Genomic DNA, 7,586 nt, shown 5'->3' with positions numbered 1-7,586 from the left:
TATTAAAACATGGTAGTGCCAATATCAGTAGCCTAAATTTAATGTAAATTTACACATGGGAGGGAGGGAAGTAGGGAACGAGACTGCTCTTCCTTGTTTTGGTAATGACACTTCCTACTTTATTAAACACATTTGAATTTGCTGTTTATTGGGTTTTCTTAATAAAAATGCTAAAAGGACTTGCAGTTAGGATCTTTCCTTTATGTGCTGTGTGGATATCATCTGATCCATTGATCAGACCATGGACCTCAGTTCGGGATGAGCTTTTGCTAAGAAAATGAGTTGGAATCAATCTAAATCCGGACCGATTTAATGGTAAAAGCTCAACCGTTATTTTCAAAAAAATTGACCCGAGTTGCTCCCTAGTGAAGAAATGATAGTTGAAAGGCTACTTTTTCTTTTGAGAGGTTCTAGAAAGGCTAAACTGCGATTGGACTCCGCCTATACGAAACAGGGTAGGAAAATCGACACCAACTCTCACCAAGTCCCGATGCGAGATAATGCTGTGAATTCCCTTGGTATTGTAAAAAACGATCATCAGAAGGATCTTCGAAAATAGAGTTAAGAGATCTTTTACTTTGTGTCCCCAATATGGAAGTCATGGCAAGCACATAAAGAAGTATACGAAAGGGTTTCATACTAACTTTGCCTCCAACGTGCATCGTGATTATGGACTGAGTATAATAATTACTCGAAGCCGTCCTGAATGAAGGACAAAGAGGTCTGTCCATTTTGCATACTAGAAGACGTGAAAAAGAATTGAAAAAAAGGAAACTCATCTCCATCCTTCTCGATCTGCTAGAAAATTCCAACATGGTTGGGGCTCCTCTTCTTCTGATGAAGGAAAGAGAGTGGACTATAAAGGTAAAAGGAAGTCTGCTAGGGAGGAAGGTTTGGGAGTGGAGGAAAAGAGGTCTTTCAAAAGACATGGATTGGGTAAAAAGAGTAAACGACAAGAATCAACCCCAAGAGGGGAGGTAGCACAGGCTTATTTAGAACTGCAGTGGAAGAGAATCCAAGAAGAAGCCGAAGGGAAGGAAAAGGAGCTAGAAGCTCTAACTGGCAAGAAAACTCTAGATGAAATCTGTGTTCCTCTTCATGAACTCCCCCACTTCAAAAAAAGCCTTGGAGGACGAGAAGAATGCTTTGGATGAGGAGTTGGAATTTGAAGAAGACTGGAGGGATGAGGCCCGTGAGGGGCCTTCCCGAGAGACCGGCATTTCTAGGGACTCAATGGATGTAGATCTCAGTGGAAAGATCAAAGGCTGTTTGGAAAGCAGGCCTTGGGGGGTGGTTGTGGAATTGTCAGAGTAAGAGAAGCAAGAATTCTCGAAGGAATTTGGTGAGATGTGAAAAATAGGCAGGGCTTTGGGCATTGGATTCGAAGATAATGTTGGGAAGACAAAGGAGATGCTCCTTGACATAGAGAAACGAGATGCCGCTAAAAGTGAAGGACTCAGGGCAGGGAAAGTAGGGAGCTTAAAGCTCTGAAGAAATGATGAGGAGGTTTCTCAACATCTAAATAGGTTATGGTATATGATTTTTGGGGTTGATTGGCTAGTCTTCTTCTAAGAGGAGGTATAGTGGTTTTTGGTTTTTTGGGGTTACAGGTTGTTATGAGAAGGGTTGTGGAAGGAGGAAGTTAGAATTTCTGTTGGTCTGTTCGAATCTTGGTCTCTTGGTTTTAATTTATGGTTTTTGGGTGGTAGTGGGAGTATCTCCGTGTGCTGAGGGAGTTTTGGTCCTTCGCTACTTGAGGAATTTATCCCTCTGATAATCTTCGCGGTGCCTCTATTTATGAGTCATTGGTTTGACTCAGGGATGGTTAAATGTGGATAATGAAGATTTTTGATGGAGTATTTGAATGATAGATGGTGTTTGAGTACGTCACTGGAGGTTTTAGTAGGCTCTTGGAAAACAAGAATTTTACTTTTCTTTTCTCTTGCCATTGAGTTGGTCCTTTGCTTCTTCATACTTTGTATTGTGGGGGACTCTTGGCCCCTTTCAGTTGTAATGCTTAGTATGAATATATATGTCATCTTTCAAAACAATAAAAAGTCTGAAACAATGGGAGGATCTCTCCAAACGAGGCTCACCAGACTCGAGTTCCCTTGCTTTGAGGGTTTAGAAGATCCTACGGGATGGGTGTATCATGCCGACAATTCTTTTGCTTCAATCAAACTGCAGAAGATTCTTCATTCATCTGGAGAGTGAAGCACTACAATGGTTCTAATGGTATGAGAAAGTACACAAAAATATGGAGTGAAAGGACTTGAAGGTAGCCTTATGTGTTCGATTTGGGCCTACTGAGTCTGAAGATTTCGACTCAGTCCTTAGTAAGCTACGATAGACAAGTAACGTTAGAGAATATCAGAAGCAATTCAAAAAATTATCAAATATGGTGGCAGGATGGACTGAGAAGGCTCTGAGTGGGACTTTTGTGCGTGGCCTTACGGATGAGTTGGCAAGTGAAGTTCAGGTCTTCCGTCCAAAGACATTGAATGAGGCTATTGGGTTGGTATGGATGATGGAAGAGAAAATCCAACATGGCTAGATACTTCAAAAGGCTACAACAATTGAGCATGAGTACCCAACATCAGATTTGAAGGTTCCTCGAAAGCTTACAATAGGTGAGATGAAGGATAGATGTTCTAAGGGGTTGTACTACAATTGTGACGAACGTTTTGTTCTTGGCCACAAGTGCAAGCTTCTCCAAATTCAATTGATTGAAGTTTATGATACTGAGAAGGAAGATGAAGAAGAATATCACGAAGAAGAGCGCCATGGAACCTCAAGCAATCGTTCAAAATCTTCAGCCTCGACGATAAGGCCGTTTTCAAGGGGGAAGGAGTGTTGCGTTCCCGATTTTTCTAGAAAATCCCGAATAAGCAGCTTGTGCTGGAAGTTAGCTATTATAATTATCTTTCGTTTATCTATTAGTCATCTTTTATTTATCCTTTATTCTGATTGGTTGTAGAGTCCTAGTTGTGTTGAAACTTGAGGATATTGTAGATCTTTATATGTTCTTATCAATTAATGAAAAAAGGTTGAGAAAATTTCAATAAAATTTCGTGCTCTGTACGAGGGACTGGTTCTCCCAAACGAACCACCATTTCTTCTTCCTCTTATCTATTTCTGGATACCTATCAGACAGAGATAGATGATGCCGGTCCATTGGAGTTTCTTATGTGGAAACGACCCTTATTTAATCGGATGGAAACCATACAATGTCCAAAAAGTCCATCGAACTATCCCATATCCAAATGTATTTGCTATAATAAAAAATTATCCTTTATATTTTTCTTACTTACTGCACAAGGGCCGGGTAATTTCAGTACATAGATGATCTCTCTCTCTCTCTCTGTCTCTCTCTCTCCCTCCAAAAATCTATTCACGGTGGTGGATAAATTCATTCACGGTGTATTTGTTATTGTGTGATTACATTCGCCTAATTGCTGATGAAAATATATTAAAAATTCTTTGTACAAAATTGTAACTATGCAAAGGAATAGATGGTGAACCTATGAGACTTTGACGACCAGTCTAATTCTTGGCGAGACAGTGAAAAAGTAAGATCTGCGGATCCAACTTAGGACCCAACCGAGTTAGGATTCGATTGGTTAGGTGGATTCGATCTGAATTGGTCTGTTTACAGCCCTAGGAATAATAGCACAATATTTAGTTGGCTAGAATAATTTGATCAATCACCATTATAAAAGGGAAATATTATCAGCACTACTGTATTTTGATGATCACACCCTCTTTGATCTCAGTCACCTGCAGAATTCTCCCTGAAACAGCTTTAGAAGTACCTGAGAAGAAACCTTAACATTTATCCAAGTTAACAACTAGACCCGATGAGTCCCTCGAATTTTTAAGAAAATCCAGCAAACCATTAGTAACATTTATATTGGCATCAGTAAAAATCATAAGATCATCAGCAAAAAGGAGATGAGATATCTTGATGTTACCTTTGAAAAAGGGAGTGGAAAATGACCTTTTTGTAGAGCTTCTTCAAGGTAGATGGAGAGATTCCATCACAATACAGAAAAGAAGAGGGGACAGACGGTCTCCGTGCTGGAGACCATTAGAAGAAGAGAACCTACGATGAGGTTCACCATTAATTATGATAGAGAAAGAGGGGCTACAGATGCACTCTTGGACCCAAGATAACCAGGTTTGGTTTAAAGCCTTGTTTAACAATAAATTTGAGGAGGGCAGAGCGATTAATGCTTTCAAAGGCTTTAGCAATATCAATTTTCAGACACATGGTGGGGGAGGGCTGGTTTAAGTGAAAATTTGTGTAAGACATCATGAGAGAGCAAAATGTTTTCAAAGTGTTAGCCCAAGGGTTCCCATGGGTTCAACCAATCACCATGTTTTGATGATTAACAAACATAAATTGATTAGTTCTTTTATGGACTAATGTGTTGCCTTGAGTGTCGTACTATAGACAGGTATTTACAGGTTGATTCATGATAGCACATCACAACACATGGCCTATGCTTGAGGATGAACCAAACAAAAGTCAAAGGAGCTGAAACATACTTGGATCAATCATGCGTTGGAGGTACAACCAAGGAGAAGCTCAATCAAACATCTCAAGCATTTGAAGATTCAAAGGTAGATCATTGAAGGTCAAAGTTGAGGATCAGCATGCATAAAGGACAAAGGAGCTTGAACATATTGGTGGCATTATTACTAGGAGATGTCAAAGAAAATATCTTGAATTGAAGATCACACATGCAAGCCTTGCACTCAAAGGAAGATCAAATGAAGGCTAAGTAAAGAGGCATTCAAGAGAGTGAACAAAATGGTAGAATGTATTCCTCTCTCTCTTGGACTTATTCTAAGGTCAAGGCACTCATAAAAGGACCTAAAACACACCTCAAAAATACCCTAAAATATTTTCAAAAGTGACCCAAAACCAAGTGGCCTCAAATCTCAGGTGCTAAGTTAAGTTTTAAAATAGAAAGACATGAAATTAGCACTTAAAAGATGAATCCAACACATAAATTATATCATAATACGTCCAAAAAATTTTCAAATATTTTTGAAACTATTTTTAACAGAAAGATCTCATCGTTTCCATTCAAATCAAATATACGAGCGTAAAAATCCGACATGAAATGAGTGAGATGAATTTTACAAATCGGGTTTCTCCTGAAAATGCCTTGTTCGAAATTCCGAGAATTTTTTCGGAGTTCCGAGAAAAGTTCTGTTTGAAAAAAAATATAGCTGTTGGTGTTCTAAAAGCTACACAGAATTACCATTTTGCCCCTGTAACAGCTAGTTTTCATTTTTGGCTATATATATGGGTTTAAACTCTCATTTTAACTTAAGAAAAAAGTTTTCAAACATAGCTAAGGCCTATACAAACACTTTCAAACCCACTTTTTCTTGAATCTCTCTCCCTCCACCTCATTTGTGCCTTGATCTTGATTAAACCCTTTTGAGAGTAAATTAAGCTTTACTTGTAATTTTCTTTGAGAGTTTTGTAGTGAGCTTTGTTTGTGTAAATCAAGCCTACAAAGAGGCCAAAGAACTGTGCTCAATCTTCCTTCCGTCAATCATTGTAAGGAGAGGGTCTACGATTCGGCTAGATAAGAAAAGAGAATCAAGCTTGTAGAGAGGGTCTTCGATTCGGCCTGTTAAGAGAGGAGAATCGAGTGTTTTATAGAGGGTCTCCGATTCGGCCTACTAAGAGAGGTGAATCACATTGTAAGAGGGTTCATTGATCCGGCCCGGTAAGAAGGAGGATCGTATAGTGAAAACCCCTAATGAGCCAAACTTGGAAGAGTGGACATAGGGATTGCCCCGAATCACTATAAAATCCTTGTGTTCATCTCCTTGACTCTCTACCTCCTTCTCTTGATTGGTGATTGGTACACATCTCTCTTACTCTCTCTTGCATGTGCTTTCATATTCATATCATTGCTTGAGTGAGTGATTAGCACTTAAAATGAAATTGCATATTCATCTCTTCCTAATTAGGCCTCTCATCATTCTAATCAAATTATAAAATCAACTAGGAAATAAAGTTCACATCATTGCTATTAAGCTTAATTAATCAAACTAACTTGATTGAGAAAAGTTAAAACTAGGGTGAAACAAAAAAGTTTCAAAAAGGGTAAAATCTTTAAAGACAACCATTTCACCCCCCTCTTGAGTTGCCTATTGGGATTTCACAAAGATCTGTCTCCCCTTGATAAAGGCCGATTGGGCTGGATGGATCAACTTACCAATGACTGATTTCAACCTCTGGGCAAGGATTTTTGTGATGGTTTTATAGATGAAGTTACAGAGGGAGATAGGGCGACAACTTGCAGGGGAGGAAGCATTCGGCCCCTTTGGGACCAAGGAGATGAAAGTAGAATTCACCTCTTTGAGAAGTTTTCCACTTTTAAAAAAGTTTTTAATAGCTTTAGAGAAATCAAGGCCGATTAAATACCATAATTGTGGGAAAAATAGGGCATTAAAACTGTTAGGTCCCGAGGCTTTACTGCCATCAGCTTTCATGATTACATCTTTTATTTCATCATCAGAAACTGAAATTCCAAAGGACAACACACAAGAGGGGTGAATTGGGTGTTTCATAATTTTTTACTTAAAGGATTAAGGCCTGTGAAATAATCCTAGTTAGTTCTAACCCTTGTTCAAAATTATATTCAAATAGAAAGAGGAAAGAGATTACCATACACCAAAAGAGAGAGAGGGAAGAGTAAGGAGACCACACAATGATTTATAGTGGTTCGGTCACAAGTTGACCTACTCAACTACCCAAGCACTTGGTCTTTCCTTAGAATTTTCTCCACTACGGTGAGACTCCTCAACGCCGTCTCACAAAGTGTATACAACAATCACCACCTCAACAAGGGCACACACCCTTGGATACAAACCACCTTTGAGGACGTTCTTCTTCGTTGCACCACCGCCTTGAAGAAAGAAGCTCCTCTTTGCAACTCAAAATACAAATAAGGAAAGAAGAAAATGAATGAAAATCACTCAAGCCTCTTTAAGGCATATATAACTCTCAAGCTCACAATAAACTCCCAATGATTTAAACTAAATGCTTAGGGGAGTACCTCTTGACAAATAATGGATGCAAGTGATTAATGCTCAAGAGGAAGAAGAAGAATCCTTTCGATTTTCAAAGAAGAGAGCACAAGGATTTGATAAATGTTCAAAATGTGTAAAATAGAGTTTTAAATGAAGTATAAATACCCATGGATGATTTTGAAACCCTCAATGGCAAATCCGTAATAAAATTGGGTAGGTGGGGTAGGTATACCTACCACTGTCACATTCAAACGGCTCTATCGCCAGACCGTCGCGGTTGACCGGGCCACTGCGGTCGCCCGCCCGTATCGGGCACCCTTTTTTATTTTTAAAACTTTAAACCGCCGCGGTTGCCTGCCAAGGACAACCTGTTTGAAAACTTTTTCGCGCAAAAACATTGCCGCGGTCGACCGACATATGGCGGTCGCCCGCCTGGGCTATTTCAAGATTTGGAAGTTTTGGCTCGAAAACATTCCGCGGTTGACCGAGGGGGTCGCGGTCGTCTGCCGAGACCAACTTGGATGATT

This window comes from Tasmannia lanceolata, unplaced genomic scaffold (assembly GCF_043159265.1).
Source record: "Tasmannia lanceolata isolate RefF3 unplaced genomic scaffold, GAP_Taslan_0.1 ptg000018l, whole genome shotgun sequence".
NCBI lineage: Eukaryota > Viridiplantae > Streptophyta > Magnoliopsida > Canellales > Winteraceae > Tasmannia > Tasmannia lanceolata.
This window is presented reverse-complemented; position numbering follows the sequence as displayed.